The sequence below is a fragment of the Antechinus flavipes genome, chromosome 1 (genome assembly GCF_016432865.1).
Source record: "Antechinus flavipes isolate AdamAnt ecotype Samford, QLD, Australia chromosome 1, AdamAnt_v2, whole genome shotgun sequence".
In the NCBI taxonomy this organism is placed as follows: domain Eukaryota; kingdom Metazoa; phylum Chordata; class Mammalia; order Dasyuromorphia; family Dasyuridae; genus Antechinus; species Antechinus flavipes.
In genome coordinates this window covers 32,125,520-32,148,354 of record NC_067398.1, presented here as the reverse complement: position 1 = coordinate 32,148,354, position 22,835 = coordinate 32,125,520, and the positions used below count along the sequence as shown (strand labels likewise).

Sequence of the window (22,835 nt, the reverse complement as noted above, 5' to 3'; positions counted from 1 at the left end):
AAAGGGATATAGAACCCTACTTGATTATGGAATCCCTGGTGCCAAGTTGGTTGCTGAGCTTAAAAAACTCCTGGGCATTTGTAGACAACTTCATTCACACATTGTTCCTAATTTTGCTCTTGTCACAAATGACTAGACAACGTTTCTATCATTTGGAGGCATTTTGGTGTTGCACTCTCTTTGATACCATGGTTTTATATGAATTTGTTTTGTTTTGTTTTTTGTAATTTGTATTTTATAAGTCATGCCTGAGTGTGCATGTGTGTTGTGTGTATGCAATGCGTGTGTACGTATAGACATTGTCATTGTAAGAAAGTTGATCCTAGTTTCAGTCTACTGGAAGCATGCATCAGAGTATTTTTGTTTGATTCTACTTTCCAAGCTGACTTCTTTTCTAGATTGGCAAATTGAATTTTTCATAGGTAAGATTAAAACAGTTGTTTTAATTCATCGGGAATGGGGAGGTGGAGTAAGTTAACAAGTACCATATTCTGATTCAGTTGTTTCACTTTACATAAAATAACCAAGGCCATGATTTGGGGACATGACTAGAATTCTGTGTCCCCATTTAAACATTTGTTGTAAAATTGTCACTACCAACACACTATTGTGATGCTGCTCTTTAGCCCCCAAGTTACCTTGGTTTCTCCAAGGGTCTGTCAGGAAAGTACAAACCTTAGTAGGCTCTGGCAAATTGGAAAGACCTTTGAGTGGAGTTCTATGATACACTCTTTATCTCCATCACTTGAGAACTAGCCTATCCAAAATAGGAGAGGTTCATTACCAAGTGCCTGCAGGAATATGAATATTTTTGCCATCTTTTGGAGGCCATCTGCCTCAGTGTCTTCAGTTGTAAAAATGGTGGAATTAGGTTCAGTTTTTAGCTACTTTAAATTTGTAGAACATAAAAAAATTATTATTTGTGCCAATGAGGAGAGTGTCCACAAAAAGGTAGCATTTAGAACCTTTAAGTATTAATACTTTATAGAAAGGATGATATTTAGGCTGTCTACTAGCTGCCTGCTTCTCAGATAAAGTCATTTCTGATCCACTTCATTAAACAAAAAACAGGGAAATTTTCTGAGGTCATTAAGGTCTCTCTGTGTGTGTGTGTGTGTGTGTGTGTATGTCTAAGCATGCATTTCATGAATTTGGCTTAAAATAGATAACTATATAATTCCTTTGTTTTCCTTTGTAATCCAATGCATTTTATTTTATAGATTTAAAAATACAATTATGAAAATAGTTCTACAGCCTTTACCAGACTGCCAAAGTGTCATGGGCTGTGACCTGAGAGTAGATTTAAAATTTTCTTCTAAAGTCTCACCATCCTAGTAGTCAGAGACATTTTTCTGTGTTGGGCTTAGTAAAACTGGACTAATGGTGGTTTATAATTCAATAGTTATATTTTCATCAGGGCACATATTTCTATATAGTGTTTTTGATTCTGAATATACAAACATGTAGGTATATAAATCTTACTTTTCTTTCTGTCCTTCACACCTTGATCTTTTTATTTTTCTAATGTGTGTGTGTGTGTGTGTGTGTGTGTGTGAGAGAGAGAGAGAGAGAGAGAGAGAGAGAGAGAGAGAGAGAGAGAGACAGAGAGACAGAGAGACAGAGACAGAGACAGACAGACAGACACAGAGACAGAGAGACACAGAGAGAGATAGAAAGAGAAAGATATCCCTTCTTCTATTCTCTTCTTTAGGAGATCCAGTGGGACCTTACTTTGAATATAATCAATTGCTGACATCTGGACAGGTTTCATCCACTTTTTTTTTCCTTAACAAAATTTGATTTTTCTAAAACAACTTTTAGGTCTTTTCTTTTCTAACACCTATCATGTCAGATATTAGGGATCATAGGAATCCTTTAATATTTAGTTACCCTGGTACAAAACAAAGGCCCTGAATTCAAGGCCCAATTCTGCTTCTTAATTACATGTATGATTTTAGACAAGTTAGGTAACCTCTCTGGCTTCCATTTCTTCAAATGAGGCTTTGGACTACATGACCTGTAGGGTTACATCTAATTCTAAATTGGTGAAACTGTGATATTTAAACAATTGCAAATATGTGGATGGATACAAGGCTAGGAATAATTGATCAAGATAATTCAAGGAAAAACAATGTTTTGCTTCATATTAAAACAGATTTGGGGATTTCATTTGTACTCTGTTCTCTGCTTTTTAGAGATAGAGTTTAATGGGAAGAGCAGTACTTTGGGACTCATGGCCACTAAGTTCTAGGTTCACATTTATTTTTTTCTAGTTCTATGATTTTGAACACATCTTTTTTACCTTCCTGGGCCTCCATTTCTTAATCTATGAATTTAAAGGGTTAGACCAGGTGCTGTCTGAGATTTTTGTCACTTCTCAGCTCAATGAGCCCAAAATCACTAGTCTTTTTAGTCTTATCGAGTTGTCAGAGATGTGTGTATAGGGAATTCATAATGCCACATGTTTTCTGAGTACTTGAGTATGTGCAGAGTGCTATTCCTTAATGATCTATGGGGTAGATTAATAGAAGCCCTCTGAAAATTTGGCCCCCAACCTAGCTAGCCAGATTATAGTAAATGTGTTTAATATTGCTTGCCAGGACAGCATGGGGTTGGAGGAACTCAGCCAAAATGCTCATATTTCCAAATAAGATTGAGGATTTTGTCATGATATTGAATTCAGAGCTTACTTCAATTTATTGTCTGGAGTTCTTTATTTCTCACTTTGCACAATTTACACAAAGGTGGATGTTTCTGTAATTACAGCCTAAGGTACCAACACTTTGGAAGAACTCAAGAATAATAGGCCCCTGTGGTTTCCCCAAGAGTACTATGCAGTATTTCTTTCACTGTATAGAAGAGAGAAAGTCTTTCTCCTAGTTGCTCCATTAATGATAGGTTTATCCTTGGATCAAAATTGTGGCAGTGCAAGTTGGCTATTTCGCCTAAGTCAAGATTAAAAAGGGTGTGACATTTTAAATGATATCACATGTGGTGCTTATCCTACAATGCCCTGAACCATATTCCTTTCTGCTCTGGGGAGCCTTTTACCTTAACTTTGTTGTTTGGATATTAAATCACAGAATTATAGAGCTGAAAGTTGGTAACTTAGAGTTCATCAAATGAGATAAAATGTATAAAAATGTTTTGCAGTTCTACATAAGTGCCAGTTATTTTTATTATCTCCTTCAACAAGAGCAATTTATTGAGCATTTATTTACTAGATACAAGACATTGTCTTGGGTACTTGGGAGACAAGGAAAAAAAACTGATACTCTCAAGGAACTTGGAGACTAGCAATGAGATTAAGATGTATATAATAAAATATTATTTTTTAAAGAAGTGACAAGGACAAAGATAAGATCTACAATAAATGCTGCCATATCATTGGAATGGGAAGGACTTTATCCAGGGAATAATAATGAACTTTTAAAAAAATTAAATCATTATAGCTTTTTATTTACAAGATATATGCATGGGTAATTTTCAGCATTGACAAATGCAAAACTTTTTGTTCCAACTTTTTCCCTCTTTCCCCCCATCCCCTCCCTCAGATGGCAGGTTGACCAATACATGTTAAATATGTTAAAGTCTATTTTAAATATGATATATGTATACATACCCATACAGTTATTTTGCTATATAAGAAGAATCAGACTTTGAAATAGTCTACTATTAGCCTGTGAAGGAAATCAAAAATGCAAGTGGACAAAAACAGAGGGATATGTAGTGGTTCACACTCATTTCCCAGAGTTCTTTTGCTGGATGTAGTTGGTTCAATTCATTACTGAACAAATGGAACTGATTTGGTTCATCTTATTGTTGAAGAGAGCCATGTCCATCAGAATTGATCATCATATGGTATTGTTGTTGAAGTATACAATGATCTCTTGGTCCTACTCATTTCACTCAGCATCAGTTCATGTAAGCCTCTCCAGGCCTTTCTGAAATCATCCTGTTGGTCATTTCTTACAAAACAATAATATTCCATAACATTCCTATACCACAATTTATTCAGCCATTCTCCAATTGATGGGTATCCTTTCAGCTTCCAGTTTTTGTCCAGTAATGAACTTTTGGAGGGAGTGTTCAAGTGAGGCAATGAAGAGAAGGATTTCCATAGGCAAAGAATAGAAGAAAATTCTTTGAAGGATGGGAAGAGGGGCCTTGTCATACATGGGAGCTATTAGGTCAAAATTGAGAAGCACTATATTTTGGCTTGAAATGGAATGTAGAGTACATGAAGGAGAAATAGAATGGGAAATCAAGCAAGGTAGGTGGGTTGGAGAGATGTCATTTTAAAACACCTTTATTGTTAGACTAAGAAGTTTGTATCATCCTAGAAACAGGAAAATCTGACTACAAATTAGCCACATTGATGAGCTGTGTGACCTTGAATAAATTATTTAATCTCTCTTAGCCTCAGTTTCCTTATCTGTAAAATGGGGATAATAATAACATCAACCTCTTAGTATTGTTGTAAAGGTCAAATGATAATATGTAAAGCATTTTGTAAACCTTAAAGTACTAATTATCTAAATGCTAAGATGATGGTAGTGGCAGTTGTGTAAAGGAAGTCTAAAGATTTCTCTAAAGAGAAGTGAGAGACTCCTCATTTTACAGATGAAGAAACTGAAGCTCAGAGCAGTTTGCCCAGAATTACGGTGCTGAAACTGACACATCTTCTCATTTTTGGTTCAGGATTCTTTTCCATCTATTAGGCTGCCCCTTTTTTATAGTTAATATTGATATGATCCTTCTAAAATTATGATAATCCCCTCCAAAAAGAGAAATTTGGATCTACTGCCTTGAAAACAAATTAGAATTCTGGAAAATTATCATTTTTGTTTTTCAAAATAATTTTATTGATATCTTTGTTTTTTATATCACCAAGATTTATTCCAATATTCTTCTTTTTCTCCTCGCCACCTCCTCTCTCAAAAAAGAAAAGAGAAAACGGACCAAGGAAGTCAGAAAAATTGATCAAAATATTTTAAAAGCCTGAAAATCTGTGCTATGTACCATGCCCCTAGACCTTCTCCTTTGTAAAGGAGTAAGAAGAGCATGTGGAGGACTCCAAATGAATCTGATTTTGTTTCTTTCATTCTTTTATTTCTATATTTCTTGGAAAATTTAGATTTTGTTCTGAAAAGGGGAGACTTGAAATGCATTTAATTTCTAAAATATTTTAAGTTGTTTTTTAAAATTTTATTCCATGTTAAAATTGTGCCAGAATATTCATGTATACATAGGTGTGACTATTCTATTGAAGAAAATGTGCCAGAAAGTTCTAAGAGGTAGGACTAATACAGGATGAGATCTAAGATGTGCTTTGCTTTGCTTCTCTCCTCCCTCATGAAAGATAATCTTTAAATCCACTGTTAGGATTGTCTCCCGGGCAGGCAGTAGTCCCCTCCATAGTCTACAGTGCCAGGACTATGAGAGTTGCCCTGGTGATTGCCTTCCCTGGCTTGCTCCTGGAATCTTAGTACCAAAGACAGCAACAATTCTGTTTCAGTGCTACTACATACTTAGAGCTGAGGAACCTTAAACTTCCCTTGAGCTGGCTCCATGTTCAAGTTGACTCTCTGCTCCTGGAGGAGGTTCTGAGTTGAGTTATCACTTTGTACACATGCATTTATTTTTATATACCTTGGTACTTAAAGAGTCTTGTTTGTAATCAGTTTGGATATTCCTTCTGCCAATGTAGATCCTGATTCCTCTGAGACTCAGTGGATACTCTTCACAAGTTGCCACCCCCTTGCCCTCCACCACCTTAAATCACCTCTTTGTTGCCTACCTATGGTTTTAGTAAGGCTGGCCCTTGGCTAACATGGTTACAGTCCTCTGCTAGCCTTGTTTCCAGCTTTCTAGACAGTGGCAGAATGCTCCTGCTGTAGCTTTTACAAATCCAAGGTCATCTCCATTTCACAGTAAAAGTGCATGCTATAGAAGAAAGAATTGGAATCAAAGGATCTGAGTTCAAATTTTGCCTCAGATATTTAATACCAACCTGATTATAGGCAAGTCTCTTAACTTTGGGCCCTCAGTTCCTTTTTTGAAGGGCTTGAACTGGAGGAATGCCTCTAAGGTTGTTTCCCATTCTGGCACAGTAGGACCACAGCTGCTTCCTTCCCTTTCTGGTTGTACAATTCAAATTCTACATTGAAAAATAAAAAAATTTGTTTTTGAATATTTGATATATCTAGAAATTATAAATGACAGTAATATTTTTGCCTGATACACACTGTAATAGAAACTACTGTTTAGAATCTAAAATTAGCAAAGGATATGTATTCCATTACTCTAGGGAAGAGGCTTTTAACCTGTTACCCCATGAACTTTTTTTCTTTGAAATATTTGGATATCTCTATTTTGAAATAATTGATTTCCTTTGCGATATTACATATTTTATTTAATGCACTTAAAACATTCTGAGAAGGGGTCGATGTCACACAATAATTAAGAAGTCTGCCTTTGGATAATCAGAAGAATACCTTTTTTATGCCCTTGGCACCTTTTTAGTCTCAAGCCCGATACTCTCTGGCTTGCATGACACAGAAAAAGCTGTTTGCGTGTTGGGATAAATCTTTTCTGATTAATAGTACAACTTGTGGACTTGTAATCAGGAATGTCTTATCAGCAGCTTTTCAAAATTTGACATTCCGCATGGAATGTGCCAGTGGCAGAAATTTAGCACTCAGTAAATGTTGTTCCAGTTGAATTCCACATACATGAATTATGACAAGTCCGGCTGCCTGTGCTGTGGTTTGTTGTGTCTGCTTTGGTTCCTACTTTGAAACTTGCAGTTGCATTTGGTCATTGAAGTTTATTTTCATAGTCTGGCCAAACCAGCAGGATCCCCATGCACTGCAGGGGAACAAAAAACATCAGCCATTGAATTCAAGCGCGCAATAGATAAAAATTTCAAGACTTTCTTGCATCATATCCAAGGACTTATGGGCTCATTTAAGATACACCGTTTGATTTAATTTAGATTTCGAATGGATAGAAAAGCCTTTTAGTATCACTCAGAAAAGAAATGCCAAACACTGTAAAGCTTGGTTGAAATATTGTTAATGGACGTGCAATGTGCACATACATCTTACTGTCTTACATGATAGGGTGTTAAGAATTGTTGGTTCTTGAAAAGCGTTAAGGGTAATTTTACTGCGGAGTTTATGCCACAGGGTAAAACAAACTCACTTTTGAAAAATCCTTTTTATGAAATATTTGTTAAGTTCCTAAAAAATGACTTTTAGCTTTTCTTTAGAAATATTTATTTCAGGAATTTTTTCTTGAGTAAAAAGTGCCTGGAACACTTTCCCTTTATTCTATTACAAATATAAATGGTAAGTAGCTGAGCCTGGGAGCTTACATACCAGCATTTACTGAAGATCCTAATGTAGGGGAAAAACTTAGCTTTTCTGTGGATCATTTATGGAAAAGAGAAAATTGCTTGAAAGGTGTGGGTTCTATTTGGATCATTTCCCTGTGGGAGGAGAGAAACCCTGGCATCTGTGCTTGCTTGAAGGCCTCTTTGGTAGGAGAGGAGCAGTTGTTGTTTAGGAGGTTGTAGGCTTTGACTTTCTCACTGACTTTAAAGAGGCTCTGAAGGGTGATGAGTGTGGTGGTGTTATTGAGAAGCAGGCTGCCGGCAGAAAGTTTGTTCTGCATCTTCTTTAACATTTCAGTATTTCTCCACTGTCCTATGTTTTTGCCAACACGGGCACAGCTCCCCCTAATGTGACTCAAAACCCTTTCCTGATTGGCGGTGATCTCTCGTCCCTCAGATCTGTCATCACTAATCCGCCTGGATGAACATCTTCAAACTACCTCCCTGATTTTTGGATAATAGCCTATGGCAGAGCCCATCTTCAGAAACTTGTCTGCATGGAAGGAACCTTTGAGTTTGGGGTTCCACTGGCACATAGCCAGCTAGCTAATCCAAATCACACCTTAGGGGAGGTTTTCTATATCCTAGGTATTAAAAGCACAGAGACTTTTTTTGAATAAAACTTGCCCATTGGACAGTGGCTCATTTAAGTTCTAAAGTGAGGACAAGAAAGAAGGGGTTATATTGCAGTTAGCGATTACTTATCACTTTTAAAAGAAGAGTACCAAACCTGATATTTGGTGAGCTCAGCCGAAGACTCACCAGGATCCAGTTCTTTTAAAAGTATGGTAGTTTTAGATTATACCTTTTGTTCTCATGTTGTCAGTATCTTTTAAGTCCTTGGTAGTCATGACCCATAACCTTCTGATTTCTCCAGTAACTTGATGGAAAGAATCAGTTATTACAGTTATATTTTGTAGTGCAAAGTGAATTTTGTTACGGAGCTTTTTAGAACAATTTTCTGAGCTCAGAATAGGCAAGAACCAGACAACTCGTTTTGTTTCCATGGTTGAAAATAAAACATTGGTTTGGGAAGACCAAAGAACCTTATATTTTTGAAATATTTGAGTTTTATTTTTTTAAAAAGTCATATTCTAGAAAATATCTTTGAACCCTAAGAACTAAAAGTGTGTGTGTGTGTAGGAGAGGTGAGGGAAACTGCTATAAAGGATAGGTACATGGGCCATTTTGGTATAAATGGAATCCGTTCCCTTTCTCTCAGTGTCATTCTGTCTCTCTTTTTATCTTTGTCTCTGTCTGTCTCTGTCTCTTTCTTTTTCTTTCTGTCTCTTTCTTTCTGTGCTTCTGTCTTTTTCTATGGCCTGAATATCAGTAAACTCAGAAGACTGTTTTGATCTACTAGGCTTTGAGAATATCTGATGGTTTTCGTTTTTTAGACAATAATGAATTGAAATTCCATTTGTGATAATTTGCCACAATCTACTAGTAAATTACTCAGTGACTAATAATTATATTTCTTCAGTAGTCTAAGGCTTGCTGAATTACTGACAAATATTATTTCACTTGTTCCTCACAACAACCCTGAGAGCTAGTTGCTGTCCTCCTCCCCATTTTATAGATGAGGAAACTGATCCTGAAAGGTTAAGTGAGTTACATAAGGTCATATAGCTAATAAGTATCTGAGACCAGATTTGAAACCACATTTTCCTTTCTCAAGTTCCAGCATTCCACCCACTATGCCAATTATCAGTTTCTAAGAAGTATGTTTAGTTGTCAAAATATTATGGTTTTGAATATTAGTGTATTAATACAGTAATTAATATTAATTTGAGTATTGAATATTAATATGCAGCCAGTATTAGTGACTTTATACTCACTCATTCCTTCAACAAATATTTCTGGCGTGATGTTGTATATATAATGTTGGTGTGTTTGTCAAGTCAAATCAACCTACATTTCTTCACTTTCTGCTTGTGCCAAGCACTGAGTTTAAGCAGTGTGTATAAAGGGAACAGAGTTGGGGGGAACAGAGAGGAAGCGGAAATTCTCTAGGCGTTCAGTTAGGGAGATAGGCAAAAATCAAGGCAAAACAGTTAAATGAAAATTGATGCACAAATTAATATGTGGCACAAACAGTGATTTCTCCAGAACTTCAAAAGTGATCTTTGGCGGAAATGGACAGCCAGTGAGGCTTGGAGCGGGAAGCAGCCAGGACTCTGTAATATGACAAATTCAGGGTTTTTTTGTGTCCCAATTTCTAAAAAAAAATCAGTACTTTATTTTCCCCCAGTTACATGTAAAAATACTTTTTAACATTTGTTTTTAAAACTTTGAGTTCCAAATTTTCTCCTTTCTCCCTCCCCACTCCAAGAAAGCAAGCAATTTGGTATAGATTATTATACATGTGGGGTCATGTGAAACATTTCTATCAGAATTCAATTTTTAATTTAAAAAAGAATCTTTCTACCAAATTCATGATGTTCATCAACAATAAATCATCAACTGAATGTAAAAACAAAATCTGATCACCCAAAACCACAAACTTCCTTTATTTGTGAGGATTATTGGTTTCGTTTGCTTTTGTTCTTTGTTTTGGGTTGGAACTGTGATCTTATTAGTGTGGGGAACTCTTTGTTTGGATATTGGCTACAATGATACAGATTTCTTGAAACCTAGCGTAGGGCATGGAAAGAGATATTCTGATTGGGCCCCATTTGGAGTATTTAGAAGGAGGATTGATGCACTGGAATTCATCCAGTAGAGGGCACAGCAAGGATGGTCAGAGAAAGCAGTATTCATGAGGGTCAGTTGAAGAAACTGTGGATATTCAGCTTTAAGAGAAGTTAGTGATAATAATTCAGATAGATGAAGAATCATTATGTGGAGCAAGGGGTAGTAGATTCATTTGGTTTATCTTGAAGAAGAAGAGACATAGAACCATTAAGTAAAAGCTGTTGAAAAGCAGACTGACTAGCCATGAGGAAAAATAGTTTAATCCTTTGAGCAACTCAAAAATGGAATATTGCTGCCTTTTGTTAGATGATTGGGTTCCCTTTTACTTGAGATCTTTTTAAACAAAGCAATCCTTTGAATAACCATTGTTGGTAGTGATATAGGCATTTTTTGTGACTGTGGTAATAATTGATCTATTAACTTTTAAGGTTCCTTCCATCTTCTATGATTTTTTTTTTCTATATCTTTTACTCTGTTCACAACACACATATGTCAAAGTGGAACACCAACTATCATTCTGAAAGCAACAATGAGTATCACAAGCTTCCATGTACAATAATGACTTCTGGGCCCACCACAATCTTTCAGTATATGTAATCTTTTTTCTTCAGTGCTTTGTTGATGAAGATATTTATCATGATACAGTAAAACCTAGATTAGCTGGAAACTCAATTCATTAGAACCCTTAATCTATTTTGTTTTTGTTTTTTTAAATATTTTTTTGGCTGCATTTAGGGTTCAAGAAACCAAGTCAAATGAGAAAAAGAAAAAAAAAAGTCATATGAGGAATTTTTAAAAATGACTAATACAACCTAAATTTTTATATATGTATATGATATAAATTATATATAAATATATGATATTTTACATCTTAATTTTATATTTTAATGCATAAATTTGTATTTTGAATTTGTATCACTTTAAAATTAACAAACCACTTTGTATATATTGCTTCATTTTAATCATATGACTACAACTTGGAGATCAAACACTATATCAGCCCTATTTCTTATCTTTTCAGTAATTAAAAAATCCAATGCTATAGAATATTTCCTGATTCTCAAAAGGACTACTTTAAGGTACTGCTGGATTCCCGAACATCAGAGAAAACCAACATTTTTAAAATTAAAATTAATTTTTAAAATTGACCAAAATCTATTTTTTCTCCTTCCTGTCTCCCTCACTACTTCTTGGAAAAAACAAAACAAAACAAAACAAAATCCTTATAAGAAATATGATTAAGCCAAATTAGTTTGCATGTTGATTATATTAAAATATATTTCAATTCCAATAGAATTGGGATGGAAAATGCCGTTTGCATCCAGAAAAAGAACTATGGAGGCTCAATGTGAATCAAAGCATTAGTATTTTCACCTTTGTTTGTTTATTTGTTTTTTCTTTCTTTTTTTTTTTTTTTGGGGCAGCAGCTTTTGGTTTATTTGTTTTTTCTTGTGTCTTTCCTTTTAGTTTGATTTTATGTACACATGATAAATAAGTGGAAGTGTGTTCAAAAAGATTGTATATGTTTTATTTGTATCAGATTGCTTCTGGTCTTGGGGAGGAGAGAGGAAAGGAAGGGAGGGAGAAGATTTTGGAAAACAAAGTCTTACAAAAATGAATGTTGAAAACTATCTTTGCACTGGAAAAATAAAATACCATTGAGAAAAAGGCGCACATATATGCATACATATATGTGTGTGTGCGTGCGTGCACACATGTGTGTCTCACTTTTCCCCTTGAATCCATGACCTTACATCAGAAGATGGTTGGCCTTTTTTTCACCATGGGTTTGCTGGAATCCTTTATTATTCATTGACATGATCAGAATTCTTGAATGCTGATCTTTTCAATGTTGTTATTGTATAAATTTTTCATCGCTTCACACATGTTTTCTCAGGTTTCTCTGAAACCATCTTCATAATTTCTTACACTACAATAATGTTCCTTTATATTCATATACCATGATCAGTTTACCTAGTTCCTAATTTGATGAGCATTCCCTTACTTCCCAATTCTTTGCTACCACAGAAAAGAGCTGCTACAGTTATTTTTCTATACATGGGTCCCTTTCCCCTTTTTTTCAATTCATGTGAAGAATTTCATTGAATTTTATTAGCTAAGGTTGGGCAGTATCTAACTACTCTCTCTCTTTTTTTTTATTATTATAGCTTTTTATTGACAAAACATATACATGGGTAATTTTTCAACAATGACCCTTCAACTTTTCCTCTCCTTCCCTCCACCCCCTCACCTAGATGGTAAGCAGTCCCATACATGTTGAACATATTAAAGTACATGTTAAATACAATATATATGTACATATTTATACACTAACTACTCTTTAGAAAGATTTTAGCTAACAATAATGGTTGAAACAGAATGATTTTCAATTTAACATTCAAGAACCTTGACACTGATTCCAAATGATAGGATTTTCTAGCCTATTGTACTTATACTCAGGTATCTAGGCTAGAATGTTTTGAGTGCTGGATTTGAAGTCAGAAAGATCTGAGTTCAAAGCTAATCTCAAACACTAACTAGTCATGTGACCCTGGGCAAATCACTCAATTTCTGTGTGCCTTGGTTTCTTCATATATTAAATGAGAATAATAACATCTGTCTCCTAAGGATGTTGTGAAGATCACATGAGATAATTTAGTAGAGTACCTAGCATGTGATAAGCACAATATAAATTATTTTTATTGTTATTAAAGCCTCATTGGACTTATCATTAGGAAGTTAAATGGCAGAGTAGATAGAATGCTAGACTTGAAGTCAGGAAATCTTAATTCAAATCCAGTTTAAACATTTATTAGTTATGTGACTCTGGGCAAGTCATTCATATCTATCAACTTCAGTTTCCTCTATTGTAAAATGGGGATAGTGACAGTATCTCCTGGAGAGTTGTTGCATGGACCAGATGAGGTAATATTTATAAAATTCTTATTAGGGTGTCTAACACATTTGCTTTGTAAATGCTTATTTACTCCCCTTAAGACACTTTGCAATCCAGCCAGACTGGCCTTTGTTCTGTTCTTAACATGTCACTTCGGCTTCCTATCACTATCCCTTTGCCTTGTACACCTTGGACAACTTGTACAATCTCTATGTGAATTCAACATGCAGAATCCTGACTTTCCTACTGAGAAGAGGGTGGCACATAGGTTTCCTTATAAGTTCTCTCAGATTAAGATTGTTTACTATAATTGGTTCCAATTTGACTAATTTTTAGTATCGTTCTTGTTCAAAACATAGCAGTGTTGTTCTCTGGATTCTGCTTTCTTTAGTCTTCAGATAAGTTTGGCCCTGTTTCTCGGAATTCCTTATATTTATTAATTTTTGGGCTGAGATAGTATTTTTTCCTCATGTACCTCAGTTTGTTCAATCTCTAGTCAATGGGTATTCATTTGTTTCTAGTTTTTTGATATAACACTATATTAATTGAGAATTCACCCACATTTTAGTCATGAACAGAAAACTTCCCAAATTAAATAAAGTTCATTTTAGAATCTTTTGGAGTACCAGAATGATATTCAGTGCCCTTGAAATGTTATTTGTGAATGGGGGTTGGTGTAAGTGCCTTCTATCTTCTTCATTCTATTTCTTTTTCAAGCTCTTGAATCAAAGGAAAACCAGTTAACTGATGATTAATGATTAAACTCCCACAATTGTGTTCCTTCCTGTTACAGTCTACAACATAATATGGAAAATATGACCACTTTACTTTGTCGCATGAGGGATCAATGAAACATCTGGGTTAGTTCCATAGTATACTTCAACTGGATGGCTTTGTAGTTTTACTTACAAATCTGATATGCTAAGTGAATCTATCACCCAGCTATCCTTATCTTTATCTGCCTGCCTACCTGCCTGCTTGCTTCTCTTTCTGTTTAATGAGATTTGGTTAGGTATTTTGGCTGATCATTTGAATTTTACCTCTTTCTTTTAGTTCTCAGACTAGAGATGGACTCTTTTTTTGATCCAGGTAATCCCCCCCCCCCAAAAAAAAAAGGAGGAAAATTTTGTTTTTTAAGTTTAGTCTTGATTTTACTTTCCTTCTTGTCCCAGTGCTTGTGATTGGCCACTTTGGGCTTGAGGGAGGCTTGTTGGAGGCCTGGCCTATGTTCCTTTGGTTGCCACCACCAGACTCTGTTTGTTCTAAGGCAGGTACCCACAGCCATTAAGGAATCAAGTGCTTGATTTATCACAGTTCTGTTGCCAATGCAAAAAATTCCAAAAGTGGCATCAAACAAAATATGTTCTTTCAATTTCAGTTACTCTGTTCTACTTCGATGAGGTTTGATAAATGTTTCAAACTTTGGGTAAATTTGACTATTAATTTTTTCTTATTTAGGAAATGGCCTCTTTGTGGTAGAAGGTTTTTGTATTATGAGTCTTCGGTTGTTTTTGTTTTTGTTTTTGCTCTATGGTGCTGTTTTGTAAACAACTTGATTGCTAGGTAGTGGCCTTAGGGAGTCTGCAGCTGCTCCTTCCCAGTTCCCTGTAGACAAATGTACAAAGTGAGGATTGCTGCAGGGAAAAATAAACAGAAGAGAACAAAAATGAGAAAATACCACATATTTTATTACAGCCTCTACCTGTTTATGTCTCTGAGTTGTTTAGTAAGGATATTCCCTAAACAGCTGGTCCTTTACTTAAAAAACAAGAAATAATCCCTAACCATTTTACCGCCCCCCCCCCCCTAAAAAAAAAAATAACTCTGGAAAAAAACAAACAAAAACCTGATTCTGAGAGAATGGAATCTTAGATTTCTCATTTTGTGCAGACTGTATTATTTTAAGTAGCCATACAAGTGAACAAGCTGGGTATTATCTACCAAGAGAGTATATGTATTTTAGTATGTAAATAGGAATGAGAGAGAGCCTCATACTCTTTAATGATACCCAAGATAATAATTTGGCTTTTTAAATCTCTATGAAAACAGATTGAATATGGCACAATTAATGTTTCAGCTCTTCTGGCCTTTTCCCTGAAATATTTGAATGATATTTTAATTTATTATAATTCTTGATTAGTGCATTGGAATCTCACTGCCATGCTGGCCTTCCAGCCCGTGCCTCAGGGCATGTGGCAATAGCCAGGTCTCTGCCAGCACTCACCCCTGTTGGATGGGCTCTGTTCTAAAGTGTCCCTGCCACATTTCCACTTTGTAATGAGTAGTAGTTGAGCAAAGTGCCGGCATATTGTGATTGACCCGAGAGGTATTTATTTCTTTGGAGAGGGCATATTTACTGATGTTTCCCCTTTATCTTTAGACATGCCCACTCGATTTAGTTGGAAGTGAATAGGTAGCAAAGCATCAGTCAAGACAGCAACAAGGATCATTTTCTTCAAGTGTTGTCTGATTATATCACATCTCTGCTATGAAACCTGCCGTGACTGCAAATTGCTTCCTGAACCAAAATTAAACATCTCATCCAGGTCTTTTTTCCACCAATTGGCCCTCCTACCCCTCCACTCCCATTATGCCTCCACTTTGAATGAATGGCCACTCCAAAGAGGGAAGCCTGCCTGATGACTCTCATATATAGCTTGCTGGCTCCCACCCCTGGGCCTTTGAACAGCCCATTCCCTTTTGGGGAAATGCTTTTTCCTTTCCTCCTTTTCTCTTTCTCCCTCCACAGGAAGCCAGCTCAATCCTTATTCCTCTCTGAAACCTTCTCTGACTAACCACTAGTAAACATCACTTGAATTCCTTTAGTTTTTTTAATACTTATGCCTATATATACAGAATTAATCTTCACATGCTTTATTTGGATGGGGGGCCTAGGATTTGTTTGTTTGTTTGTTTGGTTGTTTGGTTGTTATTGTTTTTTCTCTTTTTTTATGTACATTGAGCCTCTCTTCTAGTTTAGGTCATAAGTAAAATGGTATAAGTAGCACTCATTTCAGGACTGGACTCAGGAACTCTAAATGTTCAGTCAAGCTTACTTAATTTCTGTTCCTCACATATGCCAGCCCATCTTCCATGTCTGTACCTTTGCTCAGTTGTTCCACCATGCTGAAAGGATATTCCTGTCCTACCCTTTGCTACTTACATTCCTAGTTTTCTTCAAAGCTCAGTTCATGTCTCCTCCTACATAGGATTTTTCCTGATCCCCAGAACTGCTGTTGTTTTCCCCCTCAAAATAACATTATATCTATTATTTTTGTGTTGTTTATATTTGTACTTCCTCTCTGGTAGAATATAAATTCCTTGAGGAGAAAGAGTTTCATTTTTGTATTTGTACCTCCAATACCTATCACAGTTATTGGCAGAGAATTGGTACTTCACAAATTGCTTGATAGATTTGATTTATCACACACAAAAATCACCATCATCAAATCACTTAAGTTCAGTTTTGTCATGTGTAAAATGAGAAGATTGGATTAAATCCAGGGTTCTTAACTCAGGACCATGAACTTGTTTTTAAAATATTTTGATGACTGTATTTCAAAATAATTGATTTCCTTTGTAATCCTCTATATTTTATGTAGTGCATTTAGAAATGAGGCTTCACCAGATTGTCGAGTGGATCCATAACATTAAGAAAAAAAAGATTAAGAACTCCAGTACTGGAAGATAATTTTTAGTGCTTGTACTCTGTGATGTGTGATCTGACTCCTTTGACAGCAAGAGACTATCACATGATCTATTTATTCTTAATTTCCTATCATGCCAAATACAATCCTCTGACCCGTGTTTGTCAATGAACAAATGTTGTTGACTTTCAATAGCTGAAAAATAGTTTGGCAGTATGTTCTAATAGTCAAGATGATGAATGAACTCTTCTTGCCTCTTCTATACATGATGACTAGTCATAAAGCTACAGGGAAGCCCAGGAAAATCAGTGCTTGGGACCTTTGTTGCCTGATGGATGCACTGTACCACACATTCTTTAGGTGAAACACTATTGAAATAAGGATGGTTTGGGGGCACTTTGGGGTAACAACTTATGATAAGGTTTTTTTTTTTTGAGAGGAATGATTTTGTTCTATACTGGGACATATTCTCTATAGATATTTTGTTGTACAAGTAACCAGATATTTTGTTGTCAATTTATGGGAAATATCCATGAAACTGTATCATTAGCTTGAAATTGGGAATCAAGCTGAGTTATTGCTACAAATTTTTATAGACACAAAAAACCTCTATAGAAAATGAAAACAATAACACTTACCTAATAGTGATTACTTATTTTGATGAGTAGTAAAACATGTTACAAGTAATATTGCTTTTTAGTTAAGATGATGAATATTAGAAACCAACAGTTTAGATTTTTAGAAACTGTATCCTTTGCCAAAGGGAGCTGGTTTGCTTTGGTGAAAACTGGAACAGATTCAAAGTCAGTAGCCCTGGGTTCAGATTACAGATTGATTCATCATGACTTCTGGGATCTTATTATTTGGCCTTTAAGCTTTAAATATGCAAAAACTAGATAACCAACAAGCATTTATTAAGCTCCAATTATGTTCCAGGAGGTCCTGTGTTACACATTGGGGGATGCAGATCCAGAGTAAAACAGTATCTACTTTCCAGGAGTTTTTGATTTAGTGGACTTTTGAGATAGTTTTAAAGTACCTGTTGACAAGCTCTTTTGTGGACCTTTAGAATTCCTTGTGCAGTAAAGAAACCTTAAGTGGGCAAGGATAATTGCCTTTTTTCTACAGTATAAAATGATATGTACACAATGATGTATATACAAATACATTTGCCATGTGTGACAACTTTTTATTATGAAAAGAGTACTTATCTCCCATTAGAAAAATTTGCTAGATCAGTACTTATGGTCAGTGATCTATTTCAAGCCTCAATTTTCCTGCCCAAATTAGTTGGAAAAATATTCTAAAAGCAAAAGGAATCCAATCAAGGTTATATAATTCATTAATCCTTGAATATTTTAAAAATGAAAACAACCTTTGTAGAGAAAAACAATTACAGGTTAAATGTTGAAGTAGCTGTGGTTCTCATTCTCCTCTTTTTATTTGAGATGTAAGACTGTAGCCACTGGATTTCACTTTGAAAATGAGTGATACTGAATATTTCCATGTTTTCCTCAACCATTGAAAATATCATTACAGGGTGGAAATAATGCCCTTTCCCCCCTCTCCTGCTAAGATGTGAATTTAAAGCAATTTTTCACTATAAAAAATCAGAAGTGCTATAAGTGCTATATATACCAATAATGCTAAAATATATGCTTAAATGCTTTTTTTTTTTTTTTTTTGTGGAAGAGCTTTCTTCATTAGAGAATAGCAGCCTTTTAATCTTTGTGCTGAAGTAGTTGGTAAACATCTTTCAGAGCAGTATTTCCGGCCTATTTTTTATATAATCACACTTGGTGTATTGAAATATTCTAGTTACAAAGGTGTTTTCCTCTTGCTTCTAGACTCTATGTCTGTCTTACTGTTTTTATGTTTAAGGAAGTGGTGGTTTGAGAAGTCACATCTAACTTAGGTTTAAAAAATATTTTTGTGTTTCAGTGTCCCAAGAGTCTTTTCTGATCAATTCCAGTTCCCGAAAAAAAGCATTTGGCAATGGTGAAGCTTCCATGGCTCTGCTCTGAACTGTGGTAGACCAGGAGTGCAGAGGTGTGATGCCCACTAGTAAAAAGGGTAAGTTAAGAAGCTTTCTTTTGAAGTCTGATATGTCTATTGGTATTAATATTAAAAAGAAAAAAAATTGGGTAATGAAAGACTAAAAAAAATTCACTGCAGAAAGGACACAGAAGGCCCGACATTATCCTAGTTTCTGGTTCTCAGGAGTGTAATCAGCATTTTCTAGGAAGTGGATGCTAAGCACATTATGATCCTCTTCTTAGAGTTCATCTATATCAGAGGTATCATGGCAGACTCAACTAGTCCTTATAGCTGACCGTTAAAGATGACAACTGAAAGACTTTTTTTCCCCCTAATGTCAAGACTCCTAGTTTGACTTTTTAAATGTACCATGTGCAAAGTAGAACAAGCATGTGTTCCTTAGCTTCTATTATAACTCAGTGATGGATGGAGATCATGGTGTGCTCCAAGGCTTCAAAATTTTTCTATGGCCCTCCTAAGCAATGAAATGTGAACTTTTTCAGGAGGTTAGAAAGTGTGAAATTCAAGGTTAACATTTCCCCTTCTGGAGAATTCTCTCCAAATCTTTTAATTTTCTAGGACTTAGAAAAAGACATCAGTGGTCAGATCCTCAGAAGCTTTAGCCTCTGGGAACTCTCTTAAGGGAAGAGAGTATTCTTTTCTCTCTTCTAGCATATTGCACATATTATTGACTGCTGTATAAAATGTTTAAAGATGAGAAATAAATTAATAAGAATAAATTTTCTTTCTCTCCCCTCCCATGTATATTTTAAATTTTTGGATAATGTTTCTAATGCTAGCTTGAGAGACAGCAAAACAAAGTGTATACAGTGCTGGAAGCACCTATTTTTTTTTCCTATTTTCTACCTGTGTGACTCTGGGTAATATTTCTGGGCCTCATACAACTCTGACTGAGCCTATGGATAGATTGTAGTATGTGATGATGGAGAGAGTTTAATACTGATGAAATCATAAATCCTTAACCTGTTGACATTATCTTCATAAGGTAATGAATAATAGACTTTAAAAAACATCTTTTTACAAAAGTCCTGATGATTGGTTAAAGTTTAAATGACTATTGTTTTTTTAGAAAGTTCTTGTATCTTTTGATAAAATTTCTGATCATGTGGTTTTGTCATGTTGTGAGGTTATCTTCATAGACTCATTTTGTGAACTCTAATCTTTGAATTGCTAATGTTGGAAACCAGTATTAGTAATTTGTTATTTTTAATCATAAGTGCCCAGGAGAAATAAGTTTTATTTAATTTTAGGCAATATGGTATGTTGGACTTGGATTCAGATTCTAACTATGAATTTTATTCAGTCTCGTACCCTCTTTACAACTCATTTTAAAAATGAATTTTATGGAATTTTAGACTTGAAATGAAGTCAGAAATCATTCATTGAACACATCTCACAGATACAGAGACCCAGAAAAATTGTGTGCATTGCTCAGTGTCACATGTCCAGCCAACATAGATGATGTATTCTGAAAAGCCCTTTTGGTTATGAATTCCTATGACTGTAATGGGGGCAATTTGGTAATCTACCAAATTGTCTGAAATTCAAACTCCAGTATGCTAGAAAAGATATTAGTGTTCTTGATAGCAGTCTATCTTTATTTCAAAGGAAAGAGGACAAATAGTAAATTTTTCTTTTAAATAAAAATTTAGCTATCATTAATGAAAAGAAACAGGCTTATTTTTGTATGGGTCTTTCGATCAATTTAAAAATGCCTTTGAAATAATTTAACCCATTCTGCTCATTTTAAAGATGATGAAAAGAAGCTCTGAAAACTCAAAAGCTTTAAAAATCCCATAGTTAGCTAATAGCAAGGTCAAGAGTAGAACCCCTATCACCTGTGCCTTTAATAAGAAGGAATGGAAACTTTATTGGATTGGCATGAAGAAGAACATTGACCAAATTTGGGACTTAGTACATCTGTATTTATCTGTATGTCTTCCTTCTGTACTAGGAACAAAAGGCCACTTGAGCACTAGGAAAACACTGAATTTCCCCATTAGCCAATACAAGGTTTTAAAAAGTTGTTGTTTTGCCTAGGTAACCTGAGTAATGTGTCATTTAGCAATAATTATAGTAATTGCTCATTGTTTTACTGACTGGTAGAGTGAGTAGTTGAATAAACTAAGATAGCACTGCCTGCATATGAAAGAGTTTTCTCCCTTTCCTCTGGAACACTCTACAGATATAAGTGAGCAGACTGAAAACTCCACTGATTGATAGTGTCTTAAGATCTTTTCTTCATGATAGTGCATTTTAAAGGTCCTTGGGCTTTCTTGCCATCTCACCTTCCCTTTGAACTCTCCTCTTAGAGAGGTAGCTCTGGGAGGGCAGTAACTGTCTCCCTTTTGTACTTATGTTTCCAGAGCTTAGCAGAGTGCTTGCTTGATGTGGAGTAACTTAATGGATACTTTTTCATACTATTTGAAGAGTATTTGTTTAAAAAGAAAAGTGGTTCTTGAAGCAATTGGTGATAATTATTTAAATCAATCAGTTAATGAGCATTTCTTGAACATCTGTTAATAGAGAATTGGGTGAAATGGGAGAAAAGCTAGACTTGAATCCAAAGTCTTAGATTTCAGTCTTGGCTTTCCCACTTCAAATGGTGTGACTTTGTCATTGAAGCCTTTCTTCATTTTAAAATAAATGTTGGACCATATGGTCTTTAAGGAAACACTTTCTAACCACTGGGCTTCATCAGTCAATTAGCCAACCGGCATTTTGCAAGAACCTAACAAGGGTTAGGCACTAAGGAAAGCATTGGAAATTCAAGGACAAAAGTGAAATAGGCCTCAAGCTCAAGGAGCACACATTCTCACAGGGGAGATAGTAGGAACACAAATAATAATAGATTGAGGCTGAGTCTATGATTTCACTGATATGGGGAACCTCCAAGAGAAGAAGATTCACTCAATCTATTTACTTTGTTTTTGCCTCTTAAGGGTTTCAAGAATTATGTAGATCATTGCTTATTAGTAGATGTCAAAGGCAAACCTTACACGCAACTTTTCTGGACTTGATAGCCAACTCCTTCTTCACTTTCTCTCACTTAAGTAAACATAGACCATATATAATCAAAATAAATGCAAAGTAGATATGATAGAAAGGGTGCCACAAGATGGGGTTATCAAATAAAAATGTCTAAGGTGATGCTTAAATTGAGTCTTTTTAAAAATATATACTTATTTTAAAAATTCTTTTTAAAAATTTTGAGTTCTACCGCCCTCACATACTTTCTCACTGGAAAAGCAAACAATAAAATATCAGTTAGCAATGTGAAAAATTGCAAAATATAGTTCCATATTAGCAAAAATAAAGCATTCAGTTTGCTCTTAGAGTTCATCAGTTCTTTCTCTGAAGGTGGATAGTACTTTTTTCAACATGAGACCTTTGGAACTGTCTTAGATCACTGTGTTGATCAGAGTATCCAAGTCTTTCACAGTTGATCATCATTTTAACATTACAGTTACTGTGCACAATGATCTCTGAGTATTTTTCATATGTCTTTGTATCAATTCATATAGGTCTTGCCATATTTTTCTGAAACCTTCTCCCATTGTCATTTCTTATAGTACTCCACAATAATACTCTAGTACAATCACATGCTACAACTTGTTTAGTTTCATTTCCCAAATGATGGTCATCCCCTTGGTGTCCATTTCTTTACTACTACAAAAAGAGCTACTATACATATTTTTGCACATTTAAGTCTATTTCATTTTTCTTTAATCTCATTATTTACAGACTTGGTAAAGATCTGTCTTTATTTAGAGCATTTTTCCATATAACTATAGAAAGCTTTGATTTCTTTTTAAAAAAAAAACTCATACTTTTATCACTTAGAAAATGATTTTTTTAAATGGACTCAGTTTTCCATATAATTTCCCTGGTTATCTTTTGCATTTAATCTAATTTTGCTTTTGCTTTATCTGAGATCATGATTCCCAGCCTTGAATTGAGTGTTGAAATGTATCAGGTTGAAGTAAAGTTGAGCAGAGGAGGTTCCAGGCATGAGGAATAGACAGGACAAACGCAGAGAGTGGGGAGATGGAGTGTCTTATGTGAGAAACAGCAAATTAGAGACTTGATAGTTTCTCTCTGTTTCTGTTTGTCTGTCGTTCCCATACACATAGAAGTGGTTAAG

General features: G+C 35.2%; 1 protein-coding gene across 4 annotated transcripts in view; it reads left to right on the top strand.

Moving 5' to 3' along the window:
- The window catches only part of FOXP1 (forkhead box P1), a 664,237-nt gene that overhangs the window by 75,368 nt on the left and 566,034 nt on the right, over nucleotides 1-22,835 (top strand). For all 4 annotated transcript variants that reach the window (XM_051980779.1, XM_051980771.1, XM_051980761.1 and 1 more), the window contains exon 2: nucleotides 18,575-18,706. The gene's annotated coding sequence lies outside the window, so the exon portion shown is untranslated. The remainder of the gene's footprint in view (nucleotides 1-18,574; nucleotides 18,707-22,835) is intronic.